General features: G+C 43.2%; 1 protein-coding gene across 4 annotated transcripts in view; it reads right to left on the bottom strand.

Moving 5' to 3' along the window:
* LOC135430666 (uncharacterized) overlaps positions 1 to 21,079 on the bottom strand; it is a 64,358-nt gene that overhangs the window by 3,767 nt on the left and 39,512 nt on the right. The window contains exons 1-2 of one of the 4 annotated variants that reach the window (XR_010436665.1): positions 6,404 to 6,987; positions 3,400 to 5,226 (exon numbers count right to left, since the gene is read on the bottom strand). The exons of 1 other annotated variant lie outside the window; for it this stretch is intronic. The gene's annotated coding sequence lies outside the window, so the exon portion shown is untranslated. Of the gene's footprint in view, positions 1 to 3,399; positions 6,988 to 21,079 lie in introns of those variants that run through there. 2 more of the 4 variants (XR_010436664.1, XR_010436663.1) reach the window with 2 other exon arrangements.

The following is a 21,079-nucleotide window of genomic DNA, read 5'->3' as shown; positions in this document are numbered from 1 at the left end:
TAAATTTCCATCATGCATTTTCCACGCGCTTTTCCCCGCCCTGATGAGTTGAACTTTTGCGTTCACTGACTCTGACATTTAACGGTATTAAATGAAAAGTCGGCTCGGCTTATATTTCAGTTGAAAGTGCGCTATAGCACTGATATGCATAATTATATTTATAATTACAATTATTTTAATGCGTGTAAATGACGCACAAACAAATGTTTTAATAATTTTAAAGAATTCAATTGTTTAAGCTTTTTTTCTATTTGAGCGATAGTAAATTCATTAATAATTCATTTTATTAATTAGTGTTTTGTTTGTCGTTTTTTATTTGTTTTTTCACGGAGTAAATGAACAAAAGAACGTTTGACGTGTGCGAAGTGAGAGATCGAGCCACCAAACCTAACCCCAATTTAGCTAACCTAACCTCAATTTAGAAAACCTAACCTCAATTATTTCAATCTAACCTAAACTATTCTAACTTAACCTCAATAATTTCAATCATACCTCAACTATTCCAACCTAACCTCAACTAAGTTAACCTAAGCTCAACTGTTCTAACCTAACCTCAATTAAGCTAACCTAACCTCAACATATCCAACATAACCTTAATTGATCTAACCTAACTTCAACAAATCTAACCTAACCTCAATTAAGTTAACCTAACCTCAATTTATCTAACCTAACCTCAACTATTCTGACCTAACCTCAAATTATCGAACATAACCACACTTTTCATATAATATAGGTCGAAATGTATAAGGTATAACTCCTTAGAGGATATGCATATATTCTTGATAAGCCCAACAACTAGAGCCTAGTAAGGGTATTCACACTTCGACGTGCTTAAAATAGTTGTGCTTTCTTTTCTTTATTATTTTTTTGTGGTATCTCTGATGACATTTTCATTATTTGATGCCTATTATTTGGGTATAAAAATGAGAGTAAAGACATATCTTTGACATTTCCATCAGACGCATTCTATGTGCCTGTCAATTTGATGTTGATGCGTTTTTTGTGGGCGTGGCTAAAGGAGGTTTTTGCTGTCGTTGTTGTTGTTGCTTTTTGCTGTTTGGCGTGCCTTGGTCGCGTGGGCATTTGCTCACGCCGAGTGGCGTTCACAGGACACTGACAAGGACGTGAAGCCAACTGAGCGGGCAATGTCACCAGGACGAGGCACGTTGCCAACAGTAAACAATTGTTGCTCCTTCTCGTCGTCGTTGTTGTTGTTGTTGTTGCTGCAACACTCACTCACGCGCACATGAAAAAGTAACCTAGTTTCATGTCGTAAACGCAAAATAACGTGTCTCTGTGTGTGTGTGTGCGTGCGTGTGTGTAAATAAGCGTGCATGTCTGTGGGCGCACATATAAAAAGGATGCCACAGCCGTTGCCACGTTGCCCGTAATGATGCACACACGCACACACACACGCAAACAACACACATAACTATTAAGTGAAAGTATAAAAAGTGAGCATGATAACAAAAAGGTCCTTGCAGACGCAGGCCCCACTGTCCCGCAGTCAGTCAGTCAGTCAGTCAGTCAGTCAGTCAGTCAGTGAGTGCTCACAGCCCATTGTCATTGTCTGTGCTTGGCTAAACAACACACACACACACACACACACACACACACACACACACACACACACTCTCTCACACACTCTCACACACACAGTGCTGATTAGTTTGGTTTGGCTTTGGCTGCTGCTGCTGCTTGTTGCTGCTGCTGCAGTCACAGCCACAGTCATTAAAGTCGAGGTAAGCATCATTTTTTATGGCCAACGCACGTGTGTGTGTGTGCGTGTGTGTGTGTGTGTGTGTGTGTGCTGGTGTTTGCAAGTCAGTTAGTCAGGCAGCCGCTTAGTCATTGAGTCGGTTATGTAATGCTCGAGATTTGCTGAGCTTTTGCCAGCTCAATTTTCGTAAGTCAGCATCTGGCAGCTGCTCATTGGGGAATACGTAACGGTATTTATATGGCTTTATGGGGGGCATATGGCCAACTGACCCACCCTTCTTTCACCCACCCATCCACCCTCAGTCTGTCTGATAACTATCCTGTATGCGTTTGCATATGTAATACGAAAATCGAATGGCATCGAAGAATGGAAACCAATTGCATTCGGATTTGTTCGCAATTTTATAGAGAGCATGAACTCTAGTTGAATTTAAAGATCTAACGGGATTTATATGTATATATTATATGGGATAATATGTCTAACATGTTTCAATAATAGTTGATTAACTTAAGAAAAGAAAGAAAGGAGGAGAAGTTTTCAATTCAAATTTTCCCTAAATGCTAAAAATTTCAATATCTCGATTACTTTATGGCCTATTTTTAAATGATATATCGATATATATCGATATATATCGATATATATCGATATATCGATTGCAATTGATTTATGTTCTAATCTTATCTTTTCGAAATCGAATTTCAGCTTGTTTTGCCGTATATATTTTACTTAAAAAATGTTCGACATCTTTTTTCAACTTCAACTTTCAACTCAAGGTAAGCTTAAATCCTGATTTTGCTACGTTTAATATTAATAAGAAACATTTTCAAATATTTATAAGTGAGTTGCAGTTTTGTTTGTCAACCATTATTTACAAAATCTGCAATCTTTTTAACGGAATTTCACACAAAAGTTACTTTTTATCACACATCGCTGGCAGCAAAGCTCACGCTGGCCACAAATATGACTTACATATTTGGTCAAAAAGTTGCCTTATTTAAAAATCATGCCATGGGCAAAGAATTTTTGTATGGTAAAGTAAGAAGAAAAAACAAATGATTGAAAATTATTATTGACATTTGTTATTGGCTTGTCGAAAAAGTCGAAAATACTTTGTGCCAGAAAAACAATTCATAAATTGAGCTGTTTTTTTTGGTATTTATTTATTTAGTTTTTTGGTTAGGTTTTGATTAACAGAGCTGAACGCGTGTCGTGTTTTCATGCGTGACACGAACGTGAGCAAATCATCGCAAATTTAGCGATATTTTATATAAATTCAGTAATTTTTCTCTTTAAACTGCCTTGATGTGCTTTTTGCTTTGTGTAGTGTTGGTAAACGTGTTGTATTTTATAGTTTGCACTGTGTTGAACAAATCCGAACTGGTTTCCACTTCAAGAGTAGCTATTTATTTATTATTTATTTATTTTTTGGTTACGTTTTTTGTTAGGTTTTGATAAACAGTCAACTAGAGCTGATCGCGTGTCGTGTTTTCGTGCGTCCTTTGTGTAGTGTTGGTAAACGTGTTGGTTATTTATATATTGCACTGTGTTGAACAAATCCGAACTGGTTTCCACTGCGAAAGTAGTTCTTTATGAAAATCGATAACGATAACAAAATAAAAAGTGCGATAACTGAAAAGGAAAACGGAAATAGTTGAGATAAAAAGGCATTGCCTACTTACAGGCGCGCGGCTAGGTGCGTGCTTTTTCAATTGTAATTCTCACGAATTGCGGCCAATTGTTGTTGTTGTTTCCGCTGCGGCTGCGGCTGCGGCTCATCCTCAATTAGCCAGCTGCTGGCAGCTGGTTGACCGTTGTGGCGCTGGAGAGAACAATCGAAGCGGCTGACAATTACACGCACGCACACACAGAGAGCAGGACACAGAAGTGGTGAAGAAAAAGAAGACGAAGAAGTAGAAGTAGAAGTTGAAGTTGAGGTGCATGTTAGCGCAGCGGAAACGGAAGTGAAAGCTGGGCCAAGTAGTTGTTGCTGTTGTTGTTGTTGTTGGAGTTCATGATGGTCGCATGCCCGTGTAGTGGACGGGCGTGTCCCGGCTGAAGGTGTGCGACTTCTTGCCGGACTGACCCTGGCCGGAGGTGAGCGTGACAATGAGCACAAATACGCTGGCGCACACCAGGCACAACAGCACCGTCGCCAGGACAATGCAAACGATGCGCTTGCGCTTGCGGTCCGCCTCCTCGTCCTCGTCGGTATCGTCGCTCAGCGATTTCTTTTTGAGCTTGTGCGAACCGCCGCTCAGGGACGCCTTGCGTCCGGCGGCCAGCTTATGGTGGAAGGGACGCAGCACCTGAGCGGCAAAGGCGGCATCGGTCAGCTCGTGCTCGTAGGTGAGCGAGGATTTGCGCTCGAACGACGGCCGTTTCTCCTCGATGAACGCGGCCGCAACGGCGGCGGCGGTAATGGGACGCGGACTGCGCTTTATCTCGTCCACGTTGACCACAGCGGCGGTGCCGGCCGCCACGCTGGACACCGCCGACGACAGCGGGCGACTGTTCCTTCGGTGGGGTGAGGCCGAGCCAAGCTCAAAATCATCGCCACCGGTTGAGGTGGCGCCGCTGCTCTCGCCAATAAAGCTCTTGGACTTCTTGGTGGCGCTCAGAGCCTCGCGGTAGCTGCGCAGCCGTACGCTGGCGCTGTGCAGGGCCTTGGCCTGTTTGACGCTGGCGCTGGCATTGGTGCCCTGGAAGGCGGCCGCTGCCGCCAGCAGGCCGGGCCGATGCACGGTCAGCTCCTCCAGATTGCTGGGCGACAGGTACAGTGAGCGTCCGTGTTGTGCGCCGCGCTTAAAATGATATGCGGCGCTCGCGGCGGTCGCCGCGCTGTGCAGCTGCATTGTGTGGGCGGCGGCGGCGGCGCTGCTGGTGGAGGGGCGTCCGTCCAGCTCGAGGCTGTGGGTGCTCTGCTGGCGCGAATGTGGATGCGGTTCGCGCTTTTGCTTAATGCTGTTCGAGGCGGAGGCGGCGGGCGGATGGGTGGCGCTGTGGCCGGCGGCTAAAACAGGCGCCGTCTCCTCAAACGAACCGGAGCTCTTGCGCATGCGCTGCACGGCCACAGCGGCGGCCGCCAGCTCAGCCACGCCCAGCTCCTCCATTTTTGTATGGCTATTGCTGCGCGAACGCGACTCCACAAACAGCTCGTTCTCCAGCGACAGATTCGTTGGCGGAAACAGCGAACGGCCGTCGAGCGGCTCCAGCAGATCATCGTTCAGCGAGGGATGACGGATTTGGGACTCCACCATGGACTCCGGCTTGCTGCTGGGCCGTCGGCCGGGATCGTTGAAGGAGCGATGCGAACGACAGCCGCGGCGACTCGGCGAGGGCGAACGGGAGATCTCCGCCTTGCCGGCGGGCGGGCCGGGCATCAGGAAATTGGCGCGCACCGAGCTGGTGCGACGACTGGAGGTTGCCGAGCCGGCGGCGACGGCCAGCTGGATTTGCTCCATGGCGGCGGGATCCTGTTGGGCGTGGAAGGAATGCGTTTTCTTCATCTGAAAATTGGTAGACGGATGAACGTCAATTGTGTCTGAGCGCCGGAACAAATTCTTTTTCAGCTGCAGCTGCTGCTGCTGCGCGTGCGGATGCGGATGCGGGTGGTGCAGCTGCTGTTGCGGCAGCATATCATCGACATCGATAAACTGTATCGGTGATGTGCTGCCGCTGCCGCCCAGCTGTGAGCGACCCAGGCCCAATCCCATGCCCAGACCGCCCACATTGTCGCCCAGGCTGCTGCTGCCGCCGCCGCTGACCAGATAGATATCCGGCTGATGTTGTTGTTGTTGTCGTTGCAGATGGTGTTGTTGTTGTTGTTGTTGTTGCTGTTGCACTGGGCTGACCGCGTGCAAGGTGGGTGAGCTGCTCGAGCTCGGGTGCGTGTGCTGGCGGTGCTGATGCGTTGCATGCGTATGTGGCAGCTGGTGGTGTCGTGCAGCAGCTGCCTGTGCGGCCAGTTGCTGGAATGTGTGCATATGCAGCTGGTGGTGCTGTTGTTGTTTAAGGTGGTGCTGTTGTTGTTGTTGTTGTAGGTGGTGGTGCTGCTGGCGTGCAGACAGTGCCGGCGACACGGAACCGCTGCCGCCGCCACCGGGTATATGTTGGGGAATATGTTGTTGTTGTTGTTGTTGTGCTGGGAGTGCTAGGGTCTGCGGCGGTGCAGACGAGCGCACGGGCAGCGGCGACGCCGAGCGGTGGATCAGCGGCTGCTCATGCACAATGAAGCCATCATCTAAATCTAAATCCAATTCGGTCGCTATCGGTGCATAATTATCAATGGCCATCGATAGGGAACGATGGATGGGCTTCAGCTTGGGCGGTTTCTTTTTCGTTGCCGGATTATCAAAGGAGGATGTGCCCGAGGTATGCTCCTCATCCGCATCGCCGGCAATCATATACGGATCGTAGCTATGCACCGATACCACATGCTGATGCCGCGACTGATGCTGCTGCTGCTGTTGCTGGTGGTGCGGGTGGTGCTGCTGCTGCTGCTGTTGATGGTGGTGGTGCGGGTGGTGCGACTGCGACTGCGACTGTTGCTGCTGACCACCGCTGGTGCCGCGCTCCATGCGGTAGTAATACTGCCGTGGGTATCTATGGTAGTAATGTGCAATTGTGGTGCTGGTATGTGGATGGTGTGGCGAGCAGGAGTGGGGTAATCACACAGACACTGACCTGGTCGGTGGTGCTAATTCTTGTACTTGTTCTTATTGTTGTTGTTCTTTTTCTTGTTGTTGTTGTTGTTGGTTGTTGGCCTCTGGCTGGTGGTGCTGGTGGTGCGCTAGTGCTTAGTGCTAGACAGCCAAAAAACAGGGCTGGATAGTGAGATAAAGAAAGACACACAGAGAGAGAGAGAGAGCAAGAGAGAGAGAGAGAGAGAGATGGAGAGAGAGAGAGCGAGCAAGTGAAGGCAGGAAAGTGTGTGTAGGCGTCGGGTCTAAGGACACGGGACACTTGGCACTGGACAAGCACACACACAAGGACACACACAAGGACACACGCTAGACACCGAGATGGTAAATGTGCAGGATAATCAGGATATATGCAGCTTTAAAGGCAACTAAGTTGATCGGAAATCGTGTCTTGTTGTTCTTATTGTTGTTTTTTGTTGTTCTCTCCCTTTATCACTGTGGTTGTTCTTGTTGTTGTTGTTGTGGTGCAACTAAAATTTGATTTGCTCTCGTTTTTAATTTGCTTTTTGAGTTTTTTACTACTTGACTTTGTTTTTATTGTCACATTCGTGTATTGATGATTGTTGTTGATGTAAAAAATGCTTTGTATTTGGTTTATTTTTTTTTTTTAGTTTTTGTTGTTGTTGTTTTTAGCTACACTCATTAAAATGGGCAAATACAAAAGCACAACTAGAAGTAGACAAGAGAAATACATAAAAATAAAAACATATTAGCAAGCTGGAGTGGGGTGGAGGGGGGTGGGGGGAGGGGGTGGTGTGTTTTGTGACAGGCTTTGGTGGGTTTTTGGTGTTGTTTTTGGTTGCATTTTGCTGGCTTTGAACTCTTGTTGGTGTTTGCTTTTGAAAAAATAAAAATCAAAGTAAATTGCAGATGGCGAAAACAACAAAAAAAGAAAGCAACAAATGCTTATATATACGCACTGGAAAATATATTTTGTTGCAAATTGAGTCGGAGCTGAGAGCTGCAGTTACATAGAATCATAAAAATATATATTTGATTTTTCTTTACTCGCATCCTTAAACTTGCTTTAGTTGCATTTCCGTATGTTATGTTTTCTTTTAGAGCACTAAATAATAGTGTTCTTTATAGTGTTGGAAAACACTAAATGCGACTTTAAATCGTTCATAGCATAAATAGAAGAGTTAAATGAACTCTATCTACCTATCTATTTAATAAGACTCTTATTTCTTTTCTCGCATCCTTAAACTTACTTTAGTTGTATTTCCTTATGTTAGGTTTTCGTTTAGAACACTAAATAAAAGTGTTCTTTATAGTGTTGGAAAACACTTAATGCGACTTTAAATCGTTCATAGCATAAATAGAAGAGTGTAACGAACTCTTATCTACCTCTAGCCTTAAACTTTCTTCAGTCGTATTACTTTGTGTTGGGTTTTCGTTAAGAACACTTAATAAAAGTGATCTTTATAGTGTTGGAAAACACCTAATGCGACTTTAAATCGTTCATAGCATAAATAGAAGAGTTAAACGAACTCCTACCTTCCCCTAGCTACCATATGTATTAAGGGATTTCATAGCTCATCAAAGCTGGTGACATAAAACTCGGAATGTAGTCTTTTATATGCCTAGGCTTAAACAATTTGTATTTAGCAATCCCTGCCCACCCTCCCCCGCCCCCAAATCCCCCAATTTTTAATGAAGCTAAAAGCAACATTTTCATTCCTTAAGCCCTACGTAAATGCCTGGCTCCTGCCTAGACTTATCTATTTAAAGAACGTTCGCTTTTTTTTCCGCGCTGTGAATAAATTTGAATTACAATCCTCGAATGCGACCCGCCCAGCCGTTGGTCACGTAGCCACTTTTGGGATGCCGATGTGCAATGCGAGTTAATCGAATTGAATCTATTTGGACAGGTGGATCGGACACACTGTAAAACTCGTCACGTTGTGTTTGACCAGGTTCCAATATAACCCGCCGTGGCCCACATTACAGTCGGGCGGTTGAGGGGTAGGTGGTCGGGGCAGACTGGCGCGCAACTCTTTGGCAGCACACAATTCATCATTTTGGCCACACCTTTTTTGAGCCAGGGAATTGTAACGTTTTGCATAATTTAAAGCGACAGGCCGCAGCCGGCGAGTCCACAAGCTGCGCTGGCTGCTCTCATCCTGGTTGGATGTCCTTTGGCACTGTCGCTCACAGTGTTAATTTTTCAAAGCTCATTGATGGATGAGTGCGCCAGTTGACATTTATGTGCCTAGGCCACACACACACACACACACACACACACACACACACACACACACACAGGGCAGAGTTCGAAGGGTGCGGCTGCTGTTCAAAAATTAACGCTCTGCGACTTGAAAGTGGTTCATGCCCGCCCGAAACGAGTTAAACATATTAAAATTTGCTTATGCAAAAGGTAAAGAATGAAATCCACACACACACACACCCTAAGCGACCTGCGCGTGTGTGTGTGTGTGGGGTAAATGCTCTGAAGACATTAAACATCACGTACTTTAAATATGTTTAAAAAAGCTTAAGTGAAATGAAATGTGGCGGTTATATGTGTGTGTGTATATAAATAAATAAACCAAAAGAGAGCACATTATATGCACACATTTACCAACACTGAAACGCACACAGACACACACACACACACACACACACACACTCGCAGCACAATAAGTAATCACATGTGTATATGACAGCGTCTGGCGCTGGCAACAATGGCACAGCAAAGGCGAGGTGTGAGCGAGTGTGCGTGTGTGTGTGTGTGTGTGTGTGTGCGACACAGATCCTTGGATACCCATGTCCCTTTGTCTTTGAGCAGACAGCGAAAGCCCCCAGCTAGCCCCAGCCTAGCGAGCGCGCGCATATTCGAGAATTCCGTTTCAGGAGCACTTGTCAAATTCCGTCGCATATCAAAATCTGAGACGAATTAAGTGTAAGTCCCCCTGCACACTTATATATATATATATATATACATATATATTACAGGAGCAGGAGCCAAACAAATCGGATTTGTTTTTGATATGCTTGAGCCATTGTAGACGTGGCCAAAAATATTCATTCATATATTAAACTATGATTTTGATAGCAGCAGCAATTTCTTAGCAGAGAGCATTATTAATTTGCTGCGAATTAAAGTGAGGCATGCCATAAAATATACGCAGAGCTTGCTTGGCAATTATGACTTAATGTTAGCCCGGGATTCGAGCCGGGAACCCAAACGTCAGTTAGACAACTCATTTATTGAGCACAGCTTCATTTATGATTATTTTATGTATAGAATATAGAGTATAGCTAAAAGCTGATATGCGCACTTTAAAATCGAACGCTCTGTTAATCTTTACGCTAGCCCGGGATTCGAACCTGCAACCTGCTCGAATTACTGTTTAGACCAACTTAGGTCTGCAATTGCAAATATAGTTTGTTATTTACAACAATTTTTATTTAAAGTATGTAAAAGTAGCTCTTCCCTAAATTGTAATTATAGGCATGTTATAGGAACTTCTCAAACCGAAGCGTTCTCTTGTGCGAGTGACTACTGTATGTGTACACTATATTATGCCTAAAACGCGTCAAGTAAGCTTAAAAGCAGAGTATTGTTTGGTTTCTGGTTTTCCTGACCCATACAGCTTATGGCTTTCCATTTTAAGTATGGATGTGCTCATAAAGATGAGCCATAATTAAAGTTATCTAGCAGACAACAGCTGCAAATTATTATCAATGTATGCCCAGGCCTTGTTGTCCCCGCTCCACTAGCCGCAATCCCGACAAATGCTGACTCGTGCCTAGCTCTAGAGGATTGGCAGCATAGCAGCAGAAGCTTCTGGCTCAGCACAGATGCCATAATTGGCATAAACAATGGTTAATTAACATAAAACTAACATTTCGAACCGGCAGAAAAGCCAATTTAAATAGCCATACGTGCGTAATTAAGAAACCCGCACGGGCAGTGGGCCTACAGGGGGCAGGACAGCATGAGCTGCCAGTGTTGTATAATGACGGACAGCTGACTGACGACTGTTGACGGCAGTTTCTGTGCTTCCGGTCTGACTGTTTCGGCTGTGTTAAGTGTGAGCAATTAATTGTGTTTAATGGCGACCCAAAAACCAGACCACACCACAGCAAACGACGCCGCAATCCACCGCATACCGCCTTGCCCCGCCCCGCCCCGTCCCGCTCCGCCCACAGTCATCATTATGTTAAGTGGTAAGCGAAGGTTGCGACAGACGTCGTCGTCGTCGTCGTCGTTGCCGACGTTTTAATATTATTAAATCCGGCGCGGTTTCCGTTGCGTTTTACGCATATTAATGAAGCTCTGCTGCCTCCTGGCAAAAGACTTTACTCTTTATTGTATTTGATTTGCACACAGCGCGCAATCCGATTAAGTGCCGCACGAATTATGCAGTAAAATGCATTCTCATCTTTGCGGCAGCCCATTGGCAAAGCAAAGTGCTCGACACCGAGCCTGGGACACTCAATTTGTTCGACTTATGTTTGAGCAATTAAAATGTTTGCACGCAAACACACACACACGCACATACACACGTACGCATACAAAACAAACTTAAGCATGCTCAGCTATTTCTTGCATTGCTTCTGGCTTTGGCACTGTGGGCTAAAAAGTTATTGAATAGTCTATAGAATAACATATTTCTGTTATACACTTAACAGTTTTTAATGATTACTTTCATCTTAACATTTCTGCTTGTTAACATTGCATTTTGTTGTATCTTAAATGTTTTACATTTGCTAAGCAGTTAATATGTAAAAACTGTTATGTTATATAGCAGAAATGTAAGCAAAATCAGAAGCTGTTAAGTTAACAGCAAGTAATTAGAGCTGTTTGGGAATGAGATAAACTAATTGCATTTTAGGCATTTTTTAATATAATATAAGAGCCTAAAATGTATGAAAACATATAAATAATATTGATATATAGTAAATTCTTTTTGTGACCTAAAAAGTTAAACATTTTGCCCACAGTGCAGCCAATGCCACGGCTTCTTATGGCTGCTCTGTCGGCTATTATGCAATATTATTTTAAAACACATTCCAGCAGCTGCTGCTCTACCAGTTGCAGTGCTGTCAAGAGAAAGAGAGAGAGGGGGAAGGAGGGAGAGAGCGGGAGGCAGAGTCAAAGCCAGTCTAAGGCATTTGTGAGTTTCTATTTAATTTGAATTGTTTTGTGAATTGTGTGAATGGCAAACATTTTCTGCTCAACACTCGTCGTAACGGGCCACTGCTCAACACTGGGGCCATGGCCGACATGCGCCACGCCCCCCGTCCATAAGCTTATTAAGTGTGCTTAGCTCTTTAATAAACAGTCATAGAAACTTTCCGCAAAATGCGGCTGCAAGCGCAACTGCAGCCCAGCCCGTCCCCCCACATCATTTTCGTGGCGGGGCAAGGACAAATCTAAGCGGGCAAATAACAAAATAAATACAATATAGAGAGTGACATAGAGCGTGAGAGAGAGAGAGACGGAGAGAGATGGCGAGAGGGCGAGAGGTTAAGAGGGGGAAAGAGGTCGCAACGCCTTTGGGTGCTAAATTCAATTAAATAACTGGACAAAACTTTGCACAACAGAATTTTCAGCGTCTTGAAATGTTTTCGCTACAGTTTGACAACAATTTACACACACACACACAGAGACACACTCTGTATCCGACTGGCAAGAAAGTTTTTTACGATTTTTGTGGTACTCGCACAAAAGCATTCGTTAAATCCATGGCCCAGTGCGAGTGTGCACCCAAATGTCTAACCCTCTGGGCCACGCCTTCCGCCCGCCTGCATTTTGATGAATTGTCGAGCTGGCCAACTTAGAGAGCCGTAGACTTGAACTAAATCTCAAAAGTTTTGCGCACAAAAATGGTCGCCAAGCATTCCTAGCCAGTTTGCTAAATGAATTTACAAGACCGCAAGCTGCTTACTGGCCTCGATTGGGTAATGGGGACAGGGAACAGGGGTCGGGGAGTGGGTCGTGGGTCGGGTCATGGGTTTGAGGTCGGGTTCGGGGCCAACTTGAGCCGAAAGCTCATTTTATTTCACTTATCGCCCGGCCACTGGTCACACAAGAACAAATGGGTAATGAAAGGCATGGCATAAACTTTCATTTTAACAGTTACATATTTTGCAAACAGACAAGTGGACACGTCTCGCATGTATTCGACTAGCAGATGCCCTGCAATTGAGTCGAAAATTCAGATGCACACATGCATAATTACGCTGCTAGAGGCTGGAAGATAGAAAAGCGATAGATAGGCGATAAATTAGCTTTTTTTTGTGAATTGTTACTTTATGTTTCTTACAGCCTTACAATTGCCTTGTTCTGCATTTTACCCCAATTTGCGTTGATTTATTTTAGCCTTTTTTGTTAGCCTTTTTATGGCTACAGGGTATAACAATGACAGCTTAAAACTGCGTCTTGGGTCAACAGCTGCTTTATCAATTTTACTTCGCATATATCGACTGTATTCTTTTTTATAGCCTCTGTACATATGTGTGTGTGTTTGTGTGTTTGTGTGCTTGTGTGTGTGTTTGCGTAATTATTTCTCGTGCTGTCTTCGGTCTTCGTTTTCTTTGCGCACATCCGGCCAACTTTTTTCGTGTTGCTTATGTGGCATGTACATAAATTCGAATGGATTATGCCAAATTGTTGTTTAATACCGCTTTCAATTAGATGTGATAACATTACGAGCAAATAAATATGCGCACACGAGATTTATTCTACTATATACAAATAAAATAGGTGGAGGCTCTGACATATGGGCCAAAGCTCCCCAATTGGCCAATATCTATATGGATTTCAGAGAGTCTGTTAAAGTGTACAGTGCTCGTTAAGTTTAACAGCTGCCTTTTAAGCGTCAACAGAAACATCGGAATTGCGTGTGTTGTAAAAGGCAAAACATAAATTGATTAAATGAAGCAAATGGAAGCTTTTTGAGAGGAGAGGAGACTACAAATGAGAAGAAAGCTTAAATTGAAATAAAATTAGAAATTCAAGCTATAAAAACCATTTATCAACTATTAGATAACTTTACAACACTAATTGTCAACACTAGACAACACTTTACAGCACTAACTGGGACCTAAGCCGCAAATCTTAAACGATAACCAATTTATATTAAATTAAAGACTTTGCTTTAAAGATTTAGAGTGGGAAATTGTACAAGAAAGTTAAAGCCAATTGGGATACTGCTTTAAATGAATGCGGCATAGAAAAAGGCATAAATTTCAAAAGCCTAAGACTCATTTTAAATATATGTACATACATGCCATTGAGAGCCTATTGTGGTTAAGGAGACATATTTTTTATTCATTTGGGCTACGTGCGTTGCAGGGCGCCTTAGCCGCCGTATTGAAAACGCACGGGAACCATTAATAAAAGTGGCAAAAAAAGCAACCCACATATTGAAAGCCCAAGTAAATAACAAAGCGAACGCTTCATTAAATGACGTCGCACTACCCAAAACGACAACAAGAAGGACCCCAGCCACATAGATAAAAGCCAGTCTGTAGACATTTTGAGTATCGACTGTGGCGTAGGTTCGTAGGTCGTGGGGTTGGGGTTGGGGTTGGGGTTGGGGCTGGGTCTCAGCTGTATGTGGTCGCAGGGCGTGAAACTTGCCACACACACATAAGTCTATGTATATTGGTTTGTCTATTTTGGGCGCTATTTCTGAAGCTGGGAGGGGGCAGAAGCGCCCCGCTGTGTGGCAGCTAGATTTGATCAAGATTTGTGAGAAGTTGTTGTTGCGGTTGTTGTGGTGTGCTGTGTGTGTGTGTGTGTGTGTTTATGTTTATGTTTACAATGTCAACTGACATTCGAAATTAATTGATTTATGCGCTCAAGTATTTGGCAATTTGTGCTCAATGCTGGCTTAAATGATGTCCTGCCAACAAGGCGAGCGCTGCAATCAGCGAGGCCAAGTGCAATCAGCACGTACTTGAGGCTCTGTGTGTGTGTATGTGTGTGTGCGGGGGTGGGTGGATGAGGGTGTGTGTGTGTGTGTGGCTACAATAAGTAGCTGCTGCTGCCACGCCCCGCTGCCTGTATTAATCAGTGCACAATTTTTCATAATAAGTCAGCCGCATCTGCAGCACAAATTGAAAATGGCAGCCACACACAAAAACACACACACACACACGCACACACACACAGGTATATTTATACAGGTGTGTCCTTGGCAGGACTGTGGCACATGACCTGCCACTGTATTGGGCAATTGCCGCAGGAGCCATTGATTCATTTATGTCGTGTAATTTGACAACATAAATAAATTAGGGGCTGCCGCACGAGCTGAAGAAACAAGAGCGACAACAGGCCAAAGGTAGGGCCAACAATACAGCTAACGGTACAGCTAACGGTGAAGGCAAAGGTAACAATAAAGGTAATGGTAAAGGTAAAGGTAAATATAAACGGTTAGCGGATATTGGCAAGGCAACAGGAAACGCAGCAGCACAGAATACACGACATGACAGAGAGCACAACAGCCACAAAATGATGCAGAAAGAGAGAGGGAGAGAGAGAGGGAGAGCGAGAGAGAGAGGGCGCAACAGAACGGAACAAAGCGTAACGGTAACAAGAACATGCAGCATTTTGCAATCCCAACGGAAACGGAAATCTCAGGTGTTTTTGCCCGTCTAAATCGCTCGACATCAGCTTCTGCTGCCGATTCCGATTCCGCTTCAGCTTTAGCCACAGTTATGCGCCATAGCTTTAGATAAAGCTCCAGATAAAGCCCGCCAGCCACAGTTACAGTTACAGTTACAGCTAATTAATCTTATTTTTAGGACGCAAGCAAAAAGTGAAAAAACCATCTAGAGCAGAACTTAGACGAACTACGATATACACTTTCTTTTCAGTGTAAAGCGAAACTGAACGGAAGTCTAGTTGTAGATGTGTTTTTGGTGGGCGTGGCACAACTTTATTCGATTTCTATGCCCAAGCAGTCGTTGAAACAGTTGGACTCTAGTTTGTAAAGTGTGTGATAGAAGGGATTTAAAATGGAGAAGGGAAAGCCAAGTGACAGAGGGCGTGGCATAAGCTTGATTTAACAACTCTCTGCTCATCTTTCAAGAATATCATTAGCAGCAATTTGTTGACCCGAGCTTTAAGATTAAGAAAGTTGGTGTAGTTTTTCGGATTTGCAGGGTATTCGTCAACAATTTCCATTTAGATTTATCTCCATGATTTTTATTATTTTTTTTATATAAATGCTTCTTGTAATGGATCAAAAATAGCATATATTCCATAATTTCTATATATACATCCCATTAGAGTCTTACCCTCTCTGAGAGCATTAACGGGCAGCAAAGTCAGGCAACTCTTTCTGACCCGTTTAAGCGCAGGGTATCGGGCTAAGTTATGTGCTTAAAGTAAGCGCATTCTAAACGCTGATAGAGACAATGACGCTGAACCCGACCCGCGCTGCTGCTGATGTTCATGTTGACGTGAATGACGTGATGAATGTCGCCAGCATTTTGACGAATGTGTCCTGTTGCGACGACGCCGGGCACATGGCATTGCCGGAGCCGGAGCTACTGTCAGTGCCAGAGACAAGAGTCCAGAGCCCAGAGCCGCGGCTGAGGGCAGGAAGAGCCACGCAGAACAATTTCAAGTGTCGTCATTTCCCTGCCATTGCCAGGCGCTTCATCATACGCGCCCATGTTCATTTTGTTGCTTTTACACGGCAGCCACGCCCGTTTACGCCCATTGTCAGAGCACCTGAACACGCGGCCAGGATATATGGCAATGACGCAGAACTTTGCCTGATGCCCGCCGTGCAGTTTGTCAACTTCAGTCGCACAAAAAAAAGAAACACGCATAGATAAAAAAAAAACCACAAAAAAAACGATGAGGCGTATACGTAATATTCTTATGTGCGCATTTGGCGAGAGCTGCAGCTGACATTGTTAGTCCGTGCCAGTGCATACTAATACGATTCAGTGAATCGAGCTATTTCTAGGCATTCGCTAAGCTGATTACATTTCAAGCATATTCCGATGCCCGTTCCATATTCAAAGGATAGCCAAAGCTGTATTCAATTTGCAGGACCAGAAACAAAAAGAAACAATGAACATCTGCGAAAATATTTGCTTTCGCCATTAATTAAACTGGTTAGAGGCGAAGGAAAAAAGTACTCAAAGTGTTTCCTTTATCCTTCCTCTATTCTGTTTTTGAATGCTTTTTGGGGCTTTGTTTGAATAAAACCGCGATTTGTTGCGTTGCATTTGCTTCAGACTCAAAGTTACACCTTTACATTGCGGGACCTTTAATGCTTTATTAATTAAAAGTATGTTTGTTGTGATACTTAGAATCTATTGTAATCCCTCTTGAGGCAAAAGCTTCTTCATGAATACATGAACTCTCGTTGGGTTCGGGTCTATCGGAATGTCGCAACAATACCCGCAATCGTATAGAAGAGATCAAAGCTTTTTCTTAGGCATTCTTTTTTTTATTTATTTTAAACGTGACACAGGTAAGGCCGGGGTATATCCGCTTTTATCCTATATAGACATAGATCGAAATTTCCCATACCCATAACTCGGCCAAAACTTAACCGATTTTCACGAGGTTTGGTTCTTTTTTCATGGTTTGACCTGTAGAACATTCTGGCATCTAAATATGGTAACATTATTTCGGGTCGAAATTTATGTGGAAATGGTAACCATATACATATATCCCATATAGACATAGGTCGAAATTTCCCACCCCCATAACTCAGCCAAAACCTAACCGATTTTCATAAGGTTTTGCTTTTTGTTAATGGTGTGACCTGCAGAAGAATCTAGCATCTAAATCTGGAACATTTTTTTTTGGTCGAAATTCATGTGCAAATGTTACCTCTAATATCCCATATAGACATAGGTCTAAATTTCCCACCCCCATAACTCGGTCAAATCTCATCCGATTTTCACGAGGCTTGGCTCGTTGTTCATGGTTTGGCCCCTAGATCAATCGTGCATCTAAATCTGGCAACATTATTTTTGGTCGAAATTCATGTAACAATGATACCCTCAAATATCCTATATAGAAACATGTCAAAATTTCCCATTCCCATAACTCGGCCAAAACTCAACCAATTTTCATTAGGTTTCGCCTTTTGTTCATGGTTTGGCCTCTAGATCAATCGTCCATCTAAATATGGCAACATTTTTTTTTGTCGAAATTCAAGTGAAAATGGTACCCTCAAATATCCTATATACCCATAGGTCAAAATTTCCCACCCCCATAACTCGGCCAAAACTCAAACGGTTTTCAAAAGGTTTGGCTTATTGTTCATGGTTTGACCTGTAGAACAATCTGGCATCTTAATATGGCAACATTTTTTTTGGTCGAAATTCATGTAACAGTGATACCCTCAAATATCTTATATAGACATAGGTCGAAATTTCCCACCCCCATAACTGAGAGTATTTATTTTATACGTGCCACGGGTAAGGTCGTTGTATACCCGCAAGTATATTATAAATCATATTAAAATATACTATGTTGATTATTCCAAGTGTTCCATTTTAAAGCTAACATCAATTCTCCATTTATTCTTCCTCTTATTTAAAGTGCCCCAAAAATATGAAGCTTTTCCATTCATGCCGTAAAGTACTTTCCTGCTTAGTGCAATCAGTTGAAAGCAATTGCATATTTTCCAAACCGAAAAAATATTGTTGTTTCTCCCGACAATAAATCGATAAACATTTTTGTATTACACACACACAGCAAGGTTGCAGCAAAATTCAATTAGAGCTGTGGCAGGCAAGAAATCTGTGCTAGATGATTGCAAGTGGCATGCATTTTCCTTGTTTTTCCCCAATTGATTTTCCTAGTACACGCCCTGGCAACTGGGCATATCGATCAACCATCAATAATATCCGTCTGAGTTGTCTGTTGGACACATATATATGACTATTTGTCCTGTGTGTATATATTGGCTTCATGTCGCATCTCAATTGCCAGGTCTCATGCGGCCGCACATCCGTTTGCGTTAAAATTGGCAACAGTTAAACGACAAATAAATTAGAATTCCTAATACAATTTCGACCAAACATGTCGTTAGGCGGGCAGGCGGGGGGGAGGGGGACAGACAGGATGTGAGTTGGCATCCAGACAGATATAGCTACGGCCACACAAATGTAATCTGAGCGGCAAGTTGGAAAATGTAATTTGAGCGAAAATTTCATTTGAGTAGAAAATTAGCAGAGTTGTCAATCTGTGCGAATGTGTGTTGGAAGTGCCTCTCTCTGTGTGTGTGTATGTGTGAGGGTGTGTGTTTGATAGCATAATAATGGACACAACACAACAGGATACGACAGGAGCTGACCGAAGCGCACCGGTAAGGACACACGGCGGGCGAAGCCTCAACGGTCGCCAGCTTTAAAATTCATGAATTTTGACCAAGGGGTCAGCAGTACTTGCCGAACCTGTCAGAGGACCACATAGAAGGCCACCAACTAGCTGTCCATATATATTCAATTTATGGGGCGAGAACGAGAGTGCGTGTATTGCGTTGCAAAGGACCTGCTGCCGTACACCTGACATTCACATTTTTTGCCCATTCAAAGTGGACAAGCAGACGAACAGCAGCAGGAGCAGCAGGAGAAGGAGCTGGAGTAGCAGCTGGCGCCACCTGTTGGCCAGGCCAGGCAATTTAGAGAAACTGCAGAGCTGTGGAAAATTTATGGATATGCATTTATTATTTCTAATAAACGCATTTTATCTTACCAAATGCAAATTAATTTTCTTTTATGGCATGAAGCAATAAAGTCACACAATTGAAGGCTCGAAGAGAGATACCCTGCAGCTAGAATATATTGGCTTAAATAACCTTTTGAGTCAACTAAATCAATAATATACTTAATCAATTTCTTTTTATGCAGTTGGAGATAGAACATTTATGGACATAGTGCATATAGGAAGCTATATACCCAATTTGTTGGTTATAGCACCTAGAATTACTGAGTTCTCTGAGTAAAGAGAGGTTGGGGATAGATCAAACTTCTCCTAAGTATCCAGATCGAGCGAATATTAAATCTTATATATTTAAAACAGTCTTCTACTGTCTGTAACATGCTTAGGCACAAGCCAATCCCAGCCTTACTTGAACTATTTTCTAGGGTAGCAAAGGAGAATATAATATATTTCTTCTACATGGCAAAACAAATGCGCCTGGTTTAAATTTGGTTGCCTATTTATGAAATGTGGGGCGTGACCATCTTTTCTCCTTCTCCCTCTCACTCTCTCTCTCTCACTCTCTCTTTCCCTTTCTCTGTGTGTGTGTGGCCTTGTCACGCTTGGGCACACAGTGCGTATGATTAATTGGCGCATTCGCTTGTAATTTACGGGCCGGACTCTTCGCTACGCTCTTTACTGATATGAAAGCTTGTTGAAATGTTTACGGTTTGAATGTCCGTGCCACAAACAAACAAACAAACAAACGAACACATGAACACAGAAGCACATATGTGCGCATAAACACGCCCACATGAATAACCTGCAAATTGTAAACTGGCCGCAGTCGAGCGAAGGCCCAGTTGGCAGTTCAACTTAATTGAGACACACATCAAGCTTACGGACATACATTATACGGCAGAATGTCTGTGCATTATACGTACCGAGTACTCATAAATATTGACTGCATATGCACTCGCTTCAATTGTGGGCAACTGTTGAGTGAAAATATAAACAAACTTTTCCAAATATTTGCTGCATTTATTAGCTGCCAACGATTCATAAAGAACTTTGTTGAAATTCTTGGCAAATTTGTTTCGAGTAGCTACGTGAATCCTTTCATGCTACCATTTATATTATTGTATTTTATAGAAAAAGTAAAATAAAAACAATTTCTTTGATACAATTCTTTGTAAATATGCCGAGCGAAACTTTCTTAGAAAACATGAAACAAAAGGTATTCAGTCGGATCATATTTCTTTAGAGTTCTGTTTAAATGAAATTTATTTATTTTTAGAGCAAACATATGTTGTTACAAATTGTTAACGAATTCATGAGAGAATCCTTTTATAGTCTTCGAGTTCTTTGAGCTTGGACATTGGGACATGTTTGTAAGGATTTCATTCAACAAACTTGCTTAATGAAAATGAAGCAAAAAATATCAAATAATTTTCAATTTTTTACTTAAATATATATTTACAGCTTCGAAAGTATTTTAGCTTTGACATATGCAAAGTCTCTTAACTATTTGGCATAGATTCTGGCTTTATGAAAGCAAAGTCCACTTTAATCAAAAAATTGCTCTTGTTGTCAAAAAAAAAGTCGCTTAGCCGCAGCTTAGTGGGCAATCGAGCGGGGCGAGGGGGATAAAGAGAAAGCGAGCCAAATGTAATGCTCTTATAGAGCAGCATTTGCTTTGGCTGACTTTTCATTAGCGCAGCGCGGCATTATTTATGCTCTTTACGTAATTACAAAGGAACGTCCCCCCCCCTCGCTCATCTGTTTGTCACGCTTGGTCTGTCTAGTCAAGAGTCGAGAGTCGCATCACCTGCTCCAAGTCCTAATCATATTTTCACATTTTCTCCACGCAGCGTTTTGCACTAACGTGTTGTTTTTTTCAAGTCTTCTTCTTTTCAAAATGCACCTGGCCAAATGACATGCATCTAAAATGTACAAAAATATTACATTACACAGCTGCGCTGGATGGTTGAGGCGGGTTAGGGGCGTGGCAGCCGCTGGGGTAGG

This window comes from Drosophila montana, unplaced genomic scaffold (assembly GCF_035044405.1).
Source record: "Drosophila montana isolate Dmon_TW-CO22-7 unplaced genomic scaffold, ASM3504440v1 contig_3031_1, whole genome shotgun sequence".
Lineage (NCBI taxonomy): Eukaryota > Metazoa > Arthropoda > Insecta > Diptera > Drosophilidae > Drosophila > Drosophila montana.
This window is presented reverse-complemented; position numbering and strand designations above follow the sequence as displayed.